This window comes from Sycon ciliatum, chromosome 3, assembly GCF_964019385.1.
Source record: "Sycon ciliatum chromosome 3, ocSycCili1.1, whole genome shotgun sequence".
NCBI lineage: Eukaryota > Metazoa > Porifera > Calcarea > Leucosolenida > Sycettidae > Sycon > Sycon ciliatum.
In genome coordinates, this window is record NC_088645.1 from 38,862,530 (window position 1) to 38,881,579 (window position 19,050).

The 19,050-nt window shown below is 46.3% G+C and overlaps 1 long non-coding RNA gene across 1 annotated transcript; it reads left to right on the forward strand.

The window, feature by feature from the left end:
• The first annotated feature begins 23 nt into the window (after nucleotides 1-23).
• Nucleotides 24-1,554, forward strand: LOC135812132 (uncharacterized). The gene is made up of 2 exons (XR_010552757.1): nucleotides 24-289; nucleotides 444-1,554. It is a non-coding gene; the product is annotated as an uncharacterized LOC135812132 (long non-coding RNA).
• The last annotated feature ends 17,496 nt before the right edge of the window (nucleotides 1,555-19,050 follow it).

Here is a 19,050-nt window from a genome sequence, read left to right on the forward strand (position 1 = left end):
ATATATAATAGACCGATCCCCTTATTATACTGGGTTCGAGCACGGGGGCAACCTCACTCGCGATCGAGCTAGTTTTTGAACGTGACAGCATCTTTGACAGTGTGTTTCAGGTTTGTTTTGGAATGTCTTCTGCTTAGTTCAAGTAGTTTGCGATGGCTTCGAGCGGTGCTAAACCTCCTGCTGGTAGGAGCAGAGTCTCCGAGAGAGACATGGACTGTGATGCCGCTGCAGGATTTTTTCAAGGCGCGGGAGGGAACGATCTCGGGCCACAAACAGGAGTACTCCAGAGGTGAGTTTTTTTGTTGTTGAAATATTCGAATCGCGAATCGTGTTGTGAGATTTATTTTGTGCCTAGGCTACAGCAGACCATATTATTGCTTTCTCCTTGCGATCGGTGCTGAAGATAATAGTAACCTTTTTCTGGTCTGTCTTTTCCTCTCCAGAGCCATCTTCTATGAAGGCAACCGTGGTGCTGCCAAGTCACCAAGTCACGATCAGCAGCCCTGAAGTGGAAAAATCGATTTTCCAACGATCTGGTTGGACATCAGCCACTAAAGTACTTCTGATTTGCCTGTAGTGACAACAGCAGCCATCCTTGGACACCTTGCAAAGACAGGAAAAGCCACTGGTGGAAGCGACTGCTATGAGGTGACGATAGCAGTGCAGTGGTGATCGCTGTTTTGTCAAGTCGAAGGGCTAGCCAACCCAGAGGAAGCATAAAAAAACGATGAGCAGTGCGTGGTATTTGTTGAGCGTGAAGAGCTAGAGGAGGACAGTGCAAACACATGGACGGAGTGGATGGTGTTTGAAGAACAGTGTGCTGTGTGCCGGCTGGTGGTGATGATGGTCTTTGTCAGCATGTATTCGTGCTGCTTCTTGTGCTGGAACACTTCTCGCCCAGGAAGGCAGATTGCGTGCTCCCTGGCCCTCAGTTGGCAATGGGGCATTTGTTCCAGGAACATTACCCCAGAGCCAATGATGAGTCGTACCTTTGAAAAGTCGAAGCTTGCTGTTAATCGCAAGCGTAGCGCAGTGGATTCCTCCCTCTTCGAAGCACGAGGGCCAAAGCTTGCCGCTGTCTGCAGCAAAGTGTGTGTGCGGTTCTTTCCAACCTATGAATATACCCCCCTGCATGTTCAGAGTGAACTATTTTCTAGTATATTTAACATCCTCAACCCGCCACCACCATGCGCTCTTGGATCGAACTAATGCACGAAGCATAAACACACCAGCACAGCAAGGACACTTCCGTTGACAGATATTGTTTACGCCTCTAGACCGCTGTTTCTTTTCTTCGAGCTCATCGTTAGAGGAGGATAGCAGCAGGATACTAATGATGATATAATATAAGATGATAGACGGTTTATGGTCCGATATTGATGATTGAAGATCTAAGAAAGCAATGACAGTGATTGCGAAATGGATAATATTATCATGATTATATGCCAGTCTGGTGATGCGTTGTACTAGTGGACAGTATTGAAATCATCACTGCATTCGATGCAAATATTGGTATACCTTTGGTTTCAGTATTGGAAAAAAAGAGTAAGAGAACCTGGTTGATTTGTTTGCATCTGCGACTGGCTACCGGGTGTTGTGATCAGCAATGTTACCATGGGAGAAAATAAGAGCGCACGGATCTGTTGGGTCTTGTTGTGCCGGTGCGAGAACCCTAAGTGCATGGCAAAATAGAACTATTTCATCCACAATGCAGAATGTCTTGCGGTACATGGCATTGATGACTGAACATCTCGCCAGCTCGCCCAAATGGGGATCATGCCCAAACGGAGGAACAAGACATCTTTCCAGCTCAGCTAGCTATAAGTATATACCGTGAAACGGATGATTAACTTGTGCCACGCATGACAGCTTCTGTTCCATTCGGCCCAGGCTTAGACACATCAATGCCAATAGCAGCTGATCCTCCATTACATGCTCATTGGCGATTTACGGCCACCTCCAACTGTATCCGCCGTCCCTCAGCTTCCGTCTTCGCAGATCTGGCTCGGCGCAGTACATTTTCTTGGCTAGGCTCAAAAAAGTCCCACAGAGCGGTCCAAACACTTGAAGGTAAACCAGTCAGAAACTGGAGCGGCTCAGAGTCATTCTTTATGTTATTGTACGTAAGCTGTTTTTCGGCTTTCTTCACCCCATCGTCCAACTGCTCCACGAGACTCTGTACACGAGCTCTACTTGCTGCCAACTCCTGATGCAGATGCTGCACTTCCATTACAGAACCAAACTGCACTAAGCCAGGTTCCTTTCCAACTCAAAATGCTGTTACCTCTCAGCAAAATACTGGTTTGCGAGCATGGGGAGCTCGTGATGCAGACGCTGCACTTCCATGACCGAACTGCACTAGGCTCAGCAAATACTGTTTTGCGAGCATGGGGAGCAGAGCGTCCAGACTCCACTCTCTTGCGAAAAGCAAACCTGGTACCGTAGGACAGCTGTTTGGTTTCCTGGACTCATCCTGCCCTTGTAGAGCTGGGCAAAACGATTTCGACTTCGGGATCGAAATGATCGCTGCAACTCAAATATTCAGAGTGACCCTAAAACTACGTCCTTCCTCAGGGGGAATAGCCTGGATCCGCTTGCTCCAGGCCGCTGTGGCTCCACACGAGGAAAGGAGTGAAATGACTTGTTTGCTTCGTCCTCCTGTTCTGACAGTGAGGAGCGCAGCAATGATCCTGAGAAGGCATCCTGAAGTTGTAAAAAGGAAGATCTAAACAAAAACAAAACAGCTCAAATCAAAAGTCCTTGTGGCATTTTTTGTAGACAGGCTTGCACTGCGTGTAGATTTCGCGTGCTCTGCACTTCGCATGCGAGAAGTCACGCACAGCCGAGGTGAGGTTGGTCGCGTGTGTGCAGCAGGATCCCACGCGACTGCGGAGTTGCCCCCTTGCTCGAACCCAGACAATAATAAGGGGATCGGTCTATTATAACTATAAGAGTTTCGGTTGGACATGATTATTATCTTTTCTACGGGTCTCGGTCGTGCGGAGCCGTGTGGCTTTGGTGTGTAGCAATATTGTTGCCAGGTAGAACCAGTGCCAAAAGCACAGGCTTCTAACTCACTCTGGGTTTTATAATTTTTCACAATTTCCTGAGAGCTGTACTTTCATTAGCAGTACATGTATACTGAGTCTGTACTGAGTCTGTACATGTAGTCCAGGGATTTCGTGCCTTCCAGCCTAATCCAGGTGTAGATCTACCTTTACAGTGTTACAGCTACATCAGTACATTATGTACAGTATACACTCCACAGGGCAGTAGGCGACAAACTGAAAACTCAGAAAAGTAAAGAGGAGTCTGGTACATGGTAGATCTACTGTCGTGGACATGGAAATCCGGTCGCACGTCTACATGTAGCGGCCCCAGGGCGCTGGCCATGCAGCCATGGCATGCATTATTTTACGCGCTGCTGCTGGTCGCATCGTATCGACAATGCATGTGCGCTGCATGCATCGACGACGTTCTGTACGCGCTGAGGGCGCCGGTCCCGGTCAATCGACTGGATTTCCATGTCCGCGACAGTACATTACAGTCATGATTGTGTTCAAAGCAGTGCCGCGAACTCCAAACCGAAGCACATCGCATTATAATTATTCGCATTGAGTGCATGGGCCATGGGGCATCATGCCGCTCTCTACATGACTGCACTCTGTACTGTAGTGTAGATTCGGCCTCGCCTATTCGTACACATGTGTAGATGAACGATGACAAATCGCTGATACCATTCATCTGAGTGATTCTCCGCTGTTGAGTGTTGTTTGCCACGCAGCTGATTCGGCTTGTGGCAAGTAATTCTACAAAGCGGGCGCTTGCACTTCGCCAATAGAGCATCGTTTACCAATGAAAACTAATGGAAGCACACAAAAGACGTATCGTTTCTCTGTACTGACCATCGCTGAGCGAAAAAATCGCGACGACTCGCCTGGAGGTCGAGTTTTCCGCATCCGTAGGAACGCCACCACACTCAAGGATCAATGCTCAGATGCCGTAGATAAAGGGGTGAGAGGTGAGTAGATCCGACGCACCAAATTGGAAGTTCACCACCGAAAATTACTTTAAAAATTGTATACTGTCTTCAGTCTATCCACCCGCCGCCATGACCACTTATGCCTGCTTTACAATATTCCTTCTCAAATCCCGAACCACCTAAAGTATTATGATTGGTCTCACCTCAGTCGAAATACATGTACCCGTGACCAGGTCTCGCTCCCCGTCCCTCGTTTATCTGTTCTTCTCCGATCTCCCCCTTTTCTTGTCTACATTGTACTCTCATTGGCTCTCCCTTCCGTATAACTTGTGCAGTGCGACCTCTATCTCAGAATTAAAAATGCGCTGCGTTATGTGAAATAGGCTGACCATTGCCTCGCTGTAGTCAACTGATATCTCATTTTTTTAATTTTTCTTGTAAAGAAAATAGGACTTATACGTTACTGGTTATACTAACAGACGATATAATTATACAGTCAGATAGTGCGACAACAAGGCACCGAACTATACAGCATTCCCTCACTAGTGGGACCATTGCTGTTAGGCTAGGGCCTGTTTTGGACTTCCCACTCTAAATAAAGAATACAAACCAAAACAACAACTGACAAAGTTATTCAGTCATTCGGCGACCTGACAGCTAGTTCAAACATATCTACGAAGGGCAAACCGACAATCTTCCAACTTGGAAGGCTCAGATGCGGAAAGTTCCAATGAGGGGAGGGATGTGCCACGAATTCTAGAGGCCCTGCTCGACGATGAGGAGGAGAGGTGCGAGGGCATCATTCCAGTTCTTGTCCTGGCCGAACGCTTTCTCAGGCAACGAAGAGTCCAAATGCCACGAACAAGTATCTATTCCGAGGTCACAGTACCAGCCTACACCCTGGACGATTTTCGGCAGCATTCCGTACGTCGACAATCGCGTTTGAGGTTGGTTTTGTTGGCGGAGGAATACAGCAGTGACACCCCTCACCCCTACATGGCTTCAACTTGAGGCAGTCCCTGTCCACACATCAGTTTTTACAACAGGCAGATAGCAGAGACCTTTAGCCGAACAATGAGGCTGAGAAGTATGGTACCAGGGCCAATGACATAAATTATGGCGCGGAGCTGGACAGCATCCAGCATGGCCAGGTGTGAGGGAGCTGACCGATCCACGCCAAGGGGGCATATTCCAGCACTGGCCGAACGAATCCTTTGTAGACAGTCGCCCTGCCCGCGTGGCTGAGGAGGGGTGCGGAGGGTACTGCCTTCCGCAGGAGGCGCAGCCGCTGCAGGAGGCGCAGCCGCTGCTTGGCACGTGATGCAACTTGCTGAAGCCAAGGTGGAGTTGATAGCTAGGCTTGCAATCAAACGTCACTCCGAGCACCTTGACAGATTCATCTGGCGAGAGAGGACTTCCACCATGGACATACATGTAGTAATCAAGTAGCGTGCTCCACTGTCGGAAGAGTGCTCAATGCCCATCTAGGGCAGAGCCTTGTACTAGTGGTGAAACGAATACTAGTAACTAGTATTCGAATATTCGAACATTCGTTCGGTTTGTCACATTCGAATAATTATTCGTTAAGTCACATTCGAGTATTCGTTACGTCACTTCGAATACAGTGCCTGTACATACATGCACGCCGAACATGGCACAGTGCAGTGCGTGCAGCCTGCCTGCGACTTCGTACTGCATGCATGAACATGTATGGCCATACTGGACTGCCAATGTTGCACATAACACGTATGAACTTCAAAGTAGCCTTATGACATGTGGCAGTACATTATATGTGGCGCTACCGTTTGTAATAGCCAATAATAATGACAATATCCATCAAATGACTGGGAGGAGGGCATGTGATGTCATTTCTGTTACCAAAAGAATATTCGTTCATTCGTTCGATAAGCCGAACAATATTCGGCTAGTAGGTTTTGACATTCGTTTCACCACTACCTTGTACACAAGAGAAATACTCTAAAACCAGAAAGTGTAACGAGTCACAAAGTTTTTAACGACCACATTTTTCGTTTTTTGAAGAAACGTTATCACGAACGCGGTTTGAGATGTCTGTGTAAAGATGTGCATACAGATGGGTGGCCAGGTAGCCATCGTTAAACTTTCTGCACGGTATCATGCCAAAATTACAAAAACGCTAAACTTTTTGGTCGTTAAACTTTCCGGTTTTACAGTAGATTGGAAGCTGTTTCGGAACTCCGAGTTTCAAATATTACTACGGTCATCAGGCTACTGATGGCTCCAAAACGGGCAGCCTGAACATAAGGGGGAGTAAGGTGATAAGTACTGACTCTGAGGAGAATCGTAGCGAGTCACGTGCAGGCGAGAAGTTGCCAAGTCTTCAGACTTGGGTCTATGCAGCAACGGCAGTTCCAGTATGAATAAAATCGAATCGAATAGAGCTGGGGACCTAAAATTAAGTGCCTAATCCACTCATGCTCACACCATTATACACACATTCTCTCACCCTCACTCACAAGTAGTGTTTTGAACACATGCAGTAGACACACTAGAACATACACACGCTATGGCCCACTTCCATTCAATATGCCACCGCCCGCGCTGCGCAGCATCTCATGGTTCAGTAAAAACACACAAACACGCACACACACACACACACACACACACTTCATATTTCCTAAGTCATCAGTTAGTTAGCTAGTTGATCGGAGTCTGAGTGGACCATTAGCGCTTCAGTTGTAATCAGTAAGCAAAGAGCGTCATTTTGACATACATGTACATGTACATGATACATGTTGCATGTAGGTGTGCCTAACTCACTATACATGTAACATCAACCTCGCTATAACATGAAATGATTTCCTATACACCAGAGATAACGGTATAACGAGGTCTGACCTGTACTACTGTAAATGAACACGTACAATGTACATAATTATACTGTATGATACCAGACTCCAGAGGCAGATTGTACTGCTGACCAGCCCACAGCCTGCAATCAACTGCGAAGGGCATTTGCCTGCGGGGTAAGCTCGAATGCCTCTGATTCTCTGAATCGAGGCAAGTGACAGTCCATCGCATCAAGCAAAACGAAATCTCGCAGTGCAGGTGATTCATCACCACAGAAAAATAATTGAATGCAAACAAGACTTGCCAGGGTCTTCAGGAACACTGAAGTCTGAACATTCCCTGCCAACCATACTGGAGGTGGAGACAATCAGGGGCGCAAATGAACCATGGTTATTTTGCTACCCGCTGCTATCATGGCTATGGGTTGTTGTTGTTGTTGTTGTTTATTGTATTTTACTTCACCAAGTGAACAGGTATTTCTGCCTTCTCACCAGGTCCGGAGACCTAGTTCCGACAAAATGATGAAAAGTGAATGAAAATGTATGCATAAAATGATTAAAATCATGTCCGTAATAGCCCTTTCACACGACGGGAGAATGTCACGGATTCTCGGCTGTGCGACAGGATCACCAGGGTGATCATCGATTTATATGAAATCTGAGCCTAAGGGCCGGGTTCCACTGCGGCTCCGCTGCTCGTCTTTCGCGGCTTGAAACGTCATCATTACCATAGTGACCGCGGCTCGAGCTGGAGCAGCGAGTCCGCGGCTCACCGCGAGCTTTTGCTACGATTCTTGACCAAAAACTGCGAGCCGCGGTCGCGGCTCGACCTGTTTCCCGTACTTTGCATTGTTTTGTACGCCAGAATTTTAAAATTCAAATTTTAATTCGTTGCGCAGGCCAGAACACGAGGATTTTTTGATTTCGCGCGCGCGCAGGCAGGTGAAACGTCATCAAAAAGTGTGGACCACGACCGCGGTACCGCGAATGGCGAGTGTCAGTGAAACCGCGCTGCTCCGCTGCATGCAGCCAAGTGCGGCTCCGCTGCTCCGCTGCTCGTCTTTCGTGGCTTGAAACGTCATCATTACCATAGTGACCGCGGCTCGAGCTGGAGCAGCGAGGCCGCGGCTCACCGCGAGCTTTTGCTACGATTCTTGACCAAAAACTGCGAGCCGCGGTCGCGACTCGACCTGTTTCCCGTACTTTGCATTGTTTTGTACGCCAGAATTTTAAAACTCAAATTTTAATTCGTTGCGCAGGCCAGAACACGAGGATTTGTTTGATTTCGCGCGCAGGCAGGTGAAACGTTACGTCATCAAAAAGTGTGGACCACGACCGCGGTACCGCGAATGGCGAATGACAGTGGAACCGTGCTGCTCCGCTCCGCTCCATGCAGCCAAGTGCCGCGGAGCAGCGGAGCCGCGGAGCCGAAGTGGAACCCGGCCCTTAGGGCCGGGTTCCACTGCGGCTCCGCTGCCCCGCTGCTCGTCTTTCGCGGCTTGAAACGTCATCATTACCATAGTGACCGCGGCTCGAGCTGGAGCAGCGAGTCCGCGGCTCACCGCGAGCTTTTGCTACGATTCTTGACCAAAAACTGCGAGCCGCGGTCGCGCCTCGACCTGTTTCCCGTACTTTGCATTGTTTTGTACGCCAGAATTTTAAAATTCAAATTTTAATTCGCTGCGCAGGCCAGAACACGAGGATTTGTTTGATTTCGCGCGCGCAGGCAGGTGAAACGTCATCAAAAAGTGTGGACCACGACCGCGGTACCGCGAATGGCGAGTGACAGTGGAACCGCGCTGCTCCGCTGCATGCAGCCAAGTGCCGCGGAGCAGCGGAGCCGCGGAGCCGCAGTGGAACCCGGCCCTTAGGGCGAGGTATATTATGGCACCGCAGGCCGCGCACCTGAGGGCCTTTCTGGAAGCCTTACTCGATCGGATCACGGAGTCGTAAAAGCCCGGCTTTTGCCCGGCTTTTACGACTCCCTGGATCGGATAGAGCGAAACTGAGCACCCTGGGATTCGAGCAGTTTTTAGTACTCCCGGGTCCAAAATCTCACCACCAGGCCGGGCTGATCAAAACGTCTGCCGGGTCTCATGGGTCTGCAGCCTACAAATGTGGATCTGCCGACACTGTGCTGTCGACGACATGTCCGGCAAGGCACCTTGCGTGAAAGCAAGGAACGCTTTTTTTTAGAAAGGAAGCTTCTTCTCCAAAATTTAAAAAAAATTGAAAATAATTATTCCTTCTGAAAATATCATCGCGCTCTTGACCTCGAAGCTGGCTGCTGAATGCGATTAGGAAAGAAGATTCCTGAAGATGCACCAGACTGATTCAGGCAAGCCGTCTGTCGTCTGGATATGCACTGTTGTTCGTCATGGTCAGCAATCTACTTCGTTCGTCCTTTCGTTTTACTGACCACGATGATGACAAGCAGCTCTCATGCTCAGGTTAGTGCTACTTGTATGTCTGGGCACACAACACATCTGAGATGCACCCACTGACGTTATCGAACTGAAGAATGCAGCAAGGGTTCCTCGATTTCTCTTGATTTCGGAACAAATTTCCTTCACTTTCACCCTCTCCGTCTCTTCCCCATGCCCTCCATGCATGCACAATCGAGTATGTTGTTTATACTTTGGCAGTGCGTTCGATAACGTTAGGACAGTCTAAGTTAGGTGTTCTCCTCTTCAGGCTTATTGGGCCTGTAAAAATTCTAAAAAATAGCTTCCAAAATTTAATGGCTAAACGCAGGTCCCTATGAATACTGTTCTGCTGGGCAATAATGATGTTTACACCAATCTACACTCTATGCTGTCACAGCAGCCACAACTGATCCTCTCTGTCTCTCTGATCACTATTTGATAAAGCCAATCTTTAAATCGCTGTTGCACAGGATCTCAGGTGCGAAGAAGCGATGAATCGATACATGGCATTGTGAATAAAAGAACAACAAATTCACAGTGCACGTGAGACTCGTTTAGAAAGAATAAGTTTCCGCATTCGTAAGAACGCCACACCCCGGGATCATGATAAAGAAAATATGTCGTGAAAATGACTGAAAGAACCAAACAAGTATTTGATCTTCCAGCTAGCTTAGCCTGGCACTACCATACTAGCAGTGCTACCAAGTACCAGCCCTCCATATTTTCTGTATTTGTACGGAAAATCACTCCTTGTTCGCACTACAGAATTTGAGCAAATGGTACAGAAAATCGAAGAAGATCAATCAGCTGTGTAGAAGCATTGCAAGTTATTATTATTATTATGACGGATAACCCAAAGGCAATGGTACCTAAATCAGGTGTAAGCTGAGCGATGAATAGTCTTGCCAAAGCGTTTGTAAGTCACACATGTTTTACACTACCAAATGCAGCCACCGACATGCATATGCGTGTCAAAAAACGTTATAATGCAAGTATGCACGCAATGTACACGGCAGTACGCAAAACACTGCAAGATACGGAAAATCAGAAGTCTGAGTACGCAAAGCAGACTTAATTGGTGGACAGCTCTGTACTGGCCTGTACGGAGGGAGTGAATCTCAATGTGTGCAATGCACGCACTTCGGCCGACAGTGAAAACTATGCAAGTCGTGTAGGTTTGCAGGATGAATGTGAGTCCTTTAAGACAAGCGCCTTAGTGGAGTAGCCCACCGAAAGAAGAGTACTTGACACCACGAAGTGGAGTCTGCGCATACAACAGTGAGGGGGTAAAATTAGCTATGACTGATTCTGCATGTGTGTCACATTACACTAGCAGATAGGCACACGTGTTGTTCCGAAAAGATGCTTATGTCAGTGTTTGAATATGTCATGTACCAGGTAATATTGTTGCCAGGATCTCACGGTGAGAGTCAGACTTGGATATGGTATCAATTAGGGGTGAAACGATTACACTTTTCAACTATCGGTTGACCTGCCCTTGTATCGATTTGATTATCGATTATGATATCGATTACTGCATCCTAGAAATTGTCGCGCCAGACCAGCACAAAGCATGCCGTGTTGACATATACACATACACATGTACATACACACACGCAGATAAGCCGCGTACTCTACACAATGCAGTGGCACATCACGTGCAGGTGCAGACAGTCAGTTTTTTATTTTTATTTTATTTTTTCATAGCCCTACTGGAAAACATATGGACAACAAAAAGAAACGAGGAAAAGGACAAAGTACAGTATCTAGTAGTGCTGTACATGACATATTTTGATTCTTGCAGACGTTTCTTTTTTTTATAATCGCGTAATCGAAACAGACAGCGTAATCGAAATTGTTTCCTTGTAATGATCGATTAGACGGATAACTGATATAATCGTTTCAGCCCTAGTATCAATAGATTATCAATATCATACATCACCACCCAAAGTATAATAGCCGAAGGGCCCGTTTGTGTGGTGGTGTCTGATTTCGTGAGCAAGATGAAGTGGCTACAGATGTGTTTTATATAACACCCTAAGAAAAGATCATCAATACTGGGGAAAGTGATCCTGGTAGCATGTTGTATCCAGTGTGGCATGACAGAGACTCCCTCAATTTAGGCTAAGGCCTGTGGAAAATCCATAAATACATAAATACAATACATACAGGCATCGCAACCTTCGGATTACATGTATATGCACTTTTGCTTGCCTCCTGGAGTGTGGTTGCACCTTGGTTCAGTAGACTTTGTTTTTCGAATTCGTTTCTATAACATTAAGTTTCTTTGTGTTACTGCTATGTCTTTTCATGTGTTTTACAGGATAGCCATCTGTTGATGAATACCACTCTGAGGCACTCTCACGAGCGAATGTGTTTGAGAATCCATGTCGGAATGATGGTCGTGTCGGCCTAAAGGTGCATTACATTGCCGATACTCGCCACCTCCACCCTGGAACATGTTCAATTTCTGTTTCTCGTATGAAAGGACCGAACAGGTTGTTTTCCTGCCTCAGTGGACCACTCAAAACTGAACAGCAGTGATGGAAGAAGATTTGCCGTGAATCTCGTTCACATAATCAGCCTGTTTCATTGCTGTGCTGAGGTGACTGCTTCATAACAATGACCAAGCAGCATTAATTTTTGCATAGTACTGCAGTGCCCCTAAAATTGGAGAATATCGAATTTCTCTGATAGCATTGTGATTCATTTGTAAATAAACATCACTACTCTTTTTGAGTAGCATAGCAATGACAGAGTTGGTTTGATGTATGACAAAAATGGAGCCGCTTTTTAAACCTGTACTATAAGCAGTACCGCCGGAAGCAGTTTTTGATCGGTCCGGTAGTTTAATGGCCTTGTATACTTTGTGTGTGATATGGCGGGTACACACGTCCTCCACAGCAGGAAACATTTGTTGGTGGCTAACAAATTGGTCCGGTGATAACCTGACCAACCAGACCGGTTCCGGCGGGCCTGATAATTGTGGGGTTCATGAGCAGCTCAAGTACTTAGCATGGCTTTGGACATGTCCTCAGTTGAAACCGACTTCCCTAGGCGTTCTCTGAGGGGACCGAGGTCTACTCTATCAGTTCATGTATTCTGTGAAGTGACATGACCATTCGTGGGGACCTTGCTCATAACTGCAAACGTCCTCGTCTGATTTTTCCGCATCAATTGAACGTTCTACTGAAGTACATGTGCATGTAGTGAAAGCCACATGCAAAAGGCTGTTCCATGGCACTCATCTGCCACCAAGCACTGGGTTCATTGGCTGAAAATATTCTTCGGCACAGTAAAGTGGTGCGCCCAATAACGTGGAAGCCTACAGAACATCCAGCCTGGAATACTAAGAACACCACAGCCCAAAATTAAGAATTGCGGTGCTGGGTTTGTGCTGTTGTAGAACACGGGGATTGATATTGATTGTTATGTTGTACATGTATTTGAGCTTTACCACTACATACACGTCTGTCTATACACAATACTCAATCTGCGGACAGCATGCTGTTTCACTCATCAATGCAGCACAGAGAAAATGAGGCAGATGAATGTCCTGCTAGAGAGCATCGAATACTGCAAGACATGTTGTTATAACGGGTCGCAAGTTTAATGATTGTCCAAAATTCATAGGTTAACGAGAAGATATGTTTAACGACCTTGCAAGATTCCGGCATATCCACACACAACATACAGTGCGTATCGGTTATAGTGTGGTCGTATACAAGAATATACTGCCTACAAGAATGAACACTCATTTTTTCATAATCATAACACCTATTTTATGAACTAAATATTGCGACAGAGCTTTCGGCCATATTTTCAATTCATTGCATTCCCAACTCCTCACAACCACGCGCTCTTCAGCCGAACCATACAGACACCAGCAGTGACACTTCCGTTGAGAGATAATATTCCTCCACGCCTCTAGACAGCTGTTTCGCTCCCTGTCGGAGCTCATCAGTAGAGGATGATAATGATGATAATGGAGGAATGATCATTCTTATACACCAGAAATGGCGCAAGTGCGCGCTTTCCACATATATCAATGGCATATGCAAGCTGCTAAAATGGTAAAGTGTGAGAACAGCGATAAATAATCATAGTACGCGCTCATTGGTGGAGAAACACACCACACAAGCGACGAAAATCTTACTCGGAATACTGATGCCAATGGAAAGTACATGTATGTTGTTTATTATTATGATGTTGCAATGTCCATGTATGCAGGCGAGGCGAGACTCACCGCCGAGATCCCCCAACGCGACAGGCTCGGTTGCCGTTCAGGATTCACACCGACCTGTCCGCCCGTCAACAGGATTGACAGCGGGAGGCCCCACTGATGCCGATGTCGATGCACACCAGGAAACTGGTAGTCGTGCGTGTGATACTAACAGGTCTAGTAGCAACCACTGACAAACGAGAGGCCAGCTGGGGCATTCACTCCAGTCAGGGATGCTTGGTCGACGCTTCGTATCAGCAGCTCAGCTCAGTTTGATCAAAGATGTTGCAGATGTGTCTTGCTTTCCTCCTTCCTTCTTCACCGACTCGTCTTGTCATCTCTCCTTCTTTCTTCACCGACTCTTCGTGTCCACTCTGCTCTGCCACTAACGGCGCATTAAAACCGAGCGGCAACCGAGCCTGTCGCGTTGGGGGATCTCGGCGGTGAGTCTCGCCTCGCCTGCATACATGGACATTGCAACATCATAATAATAAACAACATACATGTACTTTCCATTGGCATCAGTATTCCGAGTAAGATTTTCGTCGCTTGTGTGGTGTGTTTCTCCACCAATGAGCGCGTACTATGATTATTTATCGCTGTTCTCACACTTTACCATTTTAGCAGCTTGCATATGCCATTGATATATGTGGAAAGCGCGCACTTGCGCCATTTCTGGTGTATAAGAATGATCATTCCTCCATTATCATCATTATCATCCTCTACTGATGAGCTCCGACAGGGAGCGAAACAGCTGTCTAGAGGCGCGGAGGAATATTATCTCTCAACGGAAGTGTCACTGCTGGTACCTATTTTATGTGTATATTTATTCTTACAAGCAGTATTATCGCATAGTAGAATATATCGGCCCTAAGAATGGATTTTGTGTAGCAAAATATGCCAGATTAGTGCAAAGTGTATCGCCTATAGTAATAACATCTGTGCTCTGTGCATGCTCAATACAATAATATTCAACACAAAAAGAGAGTTATGTCCAACTGAGCATTGGAGAATCACTTTTTCTGTCCAGTCCGACTCTTTCTTCCGACTTCTCTCCTATCTGCTGCTCCGCATTCGCCTAGCACGACCGCGAGTCTGATCCGTGTGTATCATGATTGTTTAGACCTACATGATTGTACGTGTCCACATGCCAAACATGTATTATGTCACACGTGCATATGATATGTCACACGTGATTTATCGTGTGTAAGAAATATCGGCAATAAGAATCAAATGTCGTTTTTCAAACACCCACGCTATAACCGATACCTACTATGAATCAGTACTGTATGGCCTCAACGGATCTTATTATAACGAAGAAATGTCATCCGTTAACGGGTTAGATTTACTTCCTCGTTATATATACATGCCTTACAGTACAGGTATTATAGAATCATGCCTTGCAGATCTCGTTACGGACCCTTCGATGCAGGTTTGAAAATTAGATGGCTGTGTAGCTTCAGTTGTCTCAGAATATTTTATCCAGCAGCAACAACGTTGGGCACCGATTATCTGACACACAACTATTCACTATAATGAGTATGCGTTGGAACACTTTACCCCGAGTCATACTATAGCAGTGAATGCCATGCATGGGTTTACCTCACACGCTGAATTTCATAATTTGACATCCAAATCACAGAAGAGTGGTGTTCCAAACTTTACGTAATTGCACTCCATGTCCTGCGAGCTACAGTAGAATACTTAAATAGAATAATAGTTATAGCACGTTCTTAGAAACAAATCGTATAGGTTCGAGGCTGTCAACCCAGAAATTTGTGATTTCACAGCCATAGATGTTACCAGTCACGTCACTGTATACAGTAGGTATGCAGAAGAAAATACTAGTAACTCTTTGTGGAAGAGCTGTGCCAAAATGTGTACAGTACAGTAAATTCATAAAAAGAAGTGAGAAAAGCAGTGACAAGGCTGTGCATGATGTAGATCTACCAGTAAGTACAGTGCACCAGTGAAACTGTTGGTGTAGTACCGGTATACTACAAGTACTATAATTATGGCATGGCCCATGCCACTACAATCTATTTGCAGTGGGCCGCAGTAGGCCAGTGCAACAGAAAGCAATTCAGTAGCTGTGTGCAATGTGAACATCTATGACATGCAAGTAAACTGCCATACAGCACAATCGATTACTCTCAGCCCACATAAGTACAATGTAGGCCAGTCAGTAGTATAGATACATAGAGCACACTCTACATCATACATAGTCAGCACCAAATTTATTATTGTCGATGTACTTTGCAATGATGAAATGATGGCAAGCATGCTTGATTCATCATAATACTGCCTTGAACTTGGTTGGAAATTAGTTGTAAGTTCAGTGGTCGAGGTAAGCAGAGCTGCTCCAGCTTTCAGAATCCTGCAGAGAAAAAGGCAGACAGCAAATGTAGGTATAATAGTAGCAAGCTGACGTAAAGAGCCTGTCTTTCAATACAATAATTCTATCCACTGCATGGACAGACCTGGTGCTTCATTCACCTCTGTTTCTTGCTTTCTCAGAAAACCTACTTCCTTCTTCTGCCATCTAGCTCATGACATACATTTTCTTTACGCCTATTCAGCCGTGGTCGACTTTCGCCCCTCCTGTTTGATTGGCAATTGCAGTCAACCTGGGGAATACTGACCCTCGATTGTGAATGAGAAAAGTGTCGCTATCGGTGTATTGTTGTTACTCGTGAGGTTGGAAGTATGCAATCAAATGGTCACTAGATCTGAAGATTGTGTCGTTATTTGCGAGTTGTTTTGTAAACCCGAGGTACATTATTCACAAGGTGGATTGTACATGCTATGGGATGTAGAATAACTAACCAAACAAGAATGTATAAACAATTAAATGAAACAATTCCAGAACGTTTTCGTGTGACTATCAAACAAGAATGGTGTAACAATGATTTGAGTCTATATCCAATTGGATGAACCTAGAGTGCATGATCCATTCCAGAAAGGCGACTTCAGTGAGTCTTGAGTTATCAGCAGCATCATACTTCCATTGAGCTTTTTTTTCTTTTTCGAAACGACCCTCTCTTTTCAATTCGAACGAAGGTCAACATACGATTATGGCAGGCATGCACGCACTGATCTTCACTGTATACATGTGCATGTATACTGTACTGTAGTCTGTACAGTCAACTAGTCGTGTTCCATTTGGCTTCCATAGGTGCAACTTGGCTTACGGTAAGTGTCACTACAAGTGCATAGTAGCCCCCCCCCCCCTCCGGGAGTGCGCGTGAACAGGAACTGTGAACTGGTAAAAGAATTATTCGACGCCTTCGTTCGTTTCGATGGAGAAGGTTCATTTGGCAAATTGAGGCCTTCGTTCACCTCTTGCCCCAGGAGCGAAATTTTCACTCCATGGCTGCCTGTTTGAGCCGTCCTTGTGGAAGGGTTGATTTATGCATGCCCGCATATAGACCTTTATTCGATAAACGTCACAATCACGTGAGGGGTCCCGGGAACCAGGGAGCGGCAAGAGACCTGCACTCAGTGCACAGAGGACTCGGCGTGGGAACATAGGAGTAGAAAAATACCGGTATTTTACTACTCCCTTGTACGAACTGGGCCTTTCTTGCCACTTGTTTCACGTACGCGTGCCCCAGCTTACGACAAATCCCTGGAGGCGAGTCCAAAAATCATGTTATCGAATACTAAAGGTCTATAGAATTGCTGATCTAGACGTTTCGGTTTAACAGAGCAAGCCTGTGATTAAGAGCTACACAGAACACAGATCACGTAGAACTACCCAATATGGGGTCAAAACTCACAACATCTTGGGTACTTTGGTCTCATGTCGTCTCCCCGGGTGCTATGAATCCCTGATGCACATTTATCTACATATACAATGTAACCGTAACTCTACCAATGTTGCGGACGATGACCCCCCCCCCCCGGCATACAGAAAGTTGCTATGTCCTGGCCCTCATACAGCATTGGGGAGGCACTGAATCACTTTTGCAAAAAGGACTAGCCGAAAGTGGCACAACAAATTTTCTATTCTCAGAAAAGCGGCGTTCCAGCCGAGTTTATCTTTTAATTAAATGGTTTTCTCGGTTGGGATTTCATACCTGACAACCATCCCGATTTGGCCGGGACTGTCCCGACATCGAGGGCGGGCATAGGCACCCAAAAGTGCATTCGTTCCATGCCTCACCGCGAGCTACATTTGTATACATTTTCATGCCTAGGTACAGTATGTCATTCGATCTCAGGTTTGCAAAGGTTGGCAGGTATGAGATTTTTAGAGTGACCAGTTCTGACTATTGCCACCTGCTGCGCAGAAGTGTCATTCCTACATCCTGGCTGCAAACATACCTCCTCCCCCCCCCCCCCCCCCCCCCCACACACACACCACCACCAACAATGTTGGATCCTATTTACAGGACCTCACTCTATATGAAAGTGTAGCAGCGGCACTGCCAAAGTATAAAAACAACATTTGAAATGCAAGCTCCATTGTGCATGCATGGAGGGCATGGGGAAGAGACTGAGAGGGTGAATGAAAGTGAAGGAAATTTGTTCCGAAATCAAGAGAATCCGAGGAACCCTTGCTGCATTCTTCAGTTCGATACCGTCAGTGGGTGCATCTCAGATGTGTTGTGTGCCCAGACATACAAGTAGCACTAACCTGAGCATGAGAGCTGCTTGTCATCGTCGTGGTCAGGAAAACGGAAGGACGAACGAAGTAGATTGCTGACCATGACGAACAACAGTGCATATCCAGACGACAGACGGCTTGCCTGAATCAGTCTGGTGCATCTTCAGGAATCTTCTTTCCTAATCGCATTCAGCAGCCAGCTTCGAGGTCAAGAGCGCGATGATATTTTCAGAAGGAATAATTATTTTCAATTTTTTTTAAATTTTGGAGAAGAAGCTTCCTTTCTAAAAAAAAGCGTTCCTTGCTTTCACGCAAGGTGCCTTGCCGGACATGTCGTCGACAGCACAGTGTCGGCAGATCCACATTTGTAGGCTGCAGACACATGAGACCCGGCAGACGTTTTGATCAGCCCGGCCTGGTGGTGAGATTTTGGACCCGGGAGTACTAAAAACTGCTCGCATCCCAGGGTGCTCAGTTTCGCTCTATCCGATCGAGTAAGGCTTCCAGAAAGGCCCTCAGGTGCGCGGCCTGCGGTGCCATAATATACCTCTTAGCCCGCGAGATCGTAGCCCGCAACACCCTGACCCCCATACTGTGCGTTTTCGATTTCGGTTTCGATTTCGATTTCGGTTTCTCGTTTCTTGAATTGGCTTGTACGCGCTGGGTCTGCAATTATTCATGAACTGACTTGTTACAATCGTGTCTTTGTTGTATGCGCTGTGTCTGCAAAGCTAGTCGTCGTGTGAAGTGTCTTGCCGTGCATCGTAGAACCATAGTAGCGTATATCGTGTGAGCACGAACCGTCGTGTGATAAGGCTACCGGTAAAATAGTAATTTAGTTATTCTTTTGGAGATCGGCCGGCGCTGCCGCAGTGCCGCAGGATGCATGCTCAACACAAATACGTACGTGTCCATGGTGTGGAAGAAAAACGGTCATAGATCACGATGATGATTCATGCCTTGGCACCTGTCTACTTTGCAAG